At 36.9% G+C, this 1458-nt stretch overlaps 1 protein-coding gene across 3 annotated transcripts in view; it reads right to left on the reverse strand.

Annotated features, from left to right (window-relative positions):
* Positions 1-1458, reverse strand: part of LOC106878623 (plexin-A1) — an 803747-nt gene that overhangs the window by 17182 nt on the left and 785107 nt on the right. The window lies entirely within an intron of this gene.

The following is a 1458-nucleotide window of genomic DNA, read 5'->3' on the forward strand; positions in this document are numbered from 1 at the left end:
GGGTTCAGTCCCGCTGCGTGGCACCTTGGGTAAGTGTCTTCTACTATAGCCTCGGGCCGACCAAAGCCTTGTGAGTGGATTTGGTAGACGGAAACTGAAAGAAGCCCGTCGTATATATGTATATGTATATATATATATATATATATATATATATATGTGTGTTTGTGTGTCTGTGTTTGTCCCCCCAATATCGCTTGACAACCGATGCTGGTCTGTTTACGTCCCCGTAACTTAGCGGTTCGGCAAATGAGACCGATAGAATAAGTCCTGGGGTCGATTTACTCGACTAAAGGCGGTGCTCCAGCATGGCTGCAGTCAAATGACTGAAACAAGTAAAAGAGTAATACTCAACATATGTGTATCATTGAAAAGCCAGAAGCTGCAGTTTTTCATCTGGGAAAAAATTCCTTGATAAATGTAGTGTGTTAAAAAAAGGATGTAATATCCTTCAGAGTTGGATGAAACAAAATCAGCCTAGAAGTGATTACTTAAGTGAATGATCCCATATTCACCAATGTTGTTGCTTGTCAATGGCACAAGTCTCATGTCACTTCTGAAACAAGATTGAATCAGCCAGTCTGAAGTATGCAGAAATAGTATAAAGACTACAAGCTGGTTTGCAATAGTGCTGCATGAGCAGAATAAAATTCAAATTGTGCAATAGGAGTGGCTCAGGAATAAAATCTGTATCTTGCTTTAAAGTTTAATATGTTTTTTTTTTAAACAATTGATTTTTCTTGGTTGAAAAGCTGCAGCTTCTGGCTTTTTTAATGACAACCATACATTAAGTATATTATATGGATAAAGTTTTTATCACCAAACTGCTTCTATTGCATAATTTGAATTTTATTCTGCTTAGGTGGCACCTTTGCAAACTAATGTAGTGACATTAGTACATGATACTGATCAGACACAACAACAGTGAAATATATATCTGTCACTCACATGGTCACTTCTGGAAAATTTCATTTCCCTTGGCTCTGAAGTATATTGCGATTTTTAACACATTATGTCTATAAAGGGATTTTTCCCTGGACCGAAAACTGCAGCTTTGGCATTTCAATGACACACATTTTGTAAGTAAGCTTATTATGTGTAAGGAGTACTATGTGTGGGGGAGGAGAGGGTCATAACAAAAATTGCTGTGTATGAAAGGGGAAGAAACAATGAGAATGAGGGTATATGAGTGTGTTTTTGTGTGTGAGAAAGGGAGACAGCATAAAGGATAGGATCAACATGCGTAAATAGATCAAGTCTATGTATATAGATAGATCAGGTCCATGTTGTGTGGTTAAGAAGCTCACTTTGCAACCACATGGTTTCAGGTTCAATCCCACACCACAGCACCATGCACAAGGACTGACCAATACTTTTTCAATGAATTTGGCAGACAGAAACTATATAGAATGCTGCGGTATATATATATATATATATATATATATATATATATATATATAT

This window comes from Octopus bimaculoides, chromosome 5 (assembly GCF_001194135.2).
Source record: "Octopus bimaculoides isolate UCB-OBI-ISO-001 chromosome 5, ASM119413v2, whole genome shotgun sequence".
Lineage (NCBI taxonomy): Eukaryota > Metazoa > Mollusca > Cephalopoda > Octopoda > Octopodidae > Octopus > Octopus bimaculoides.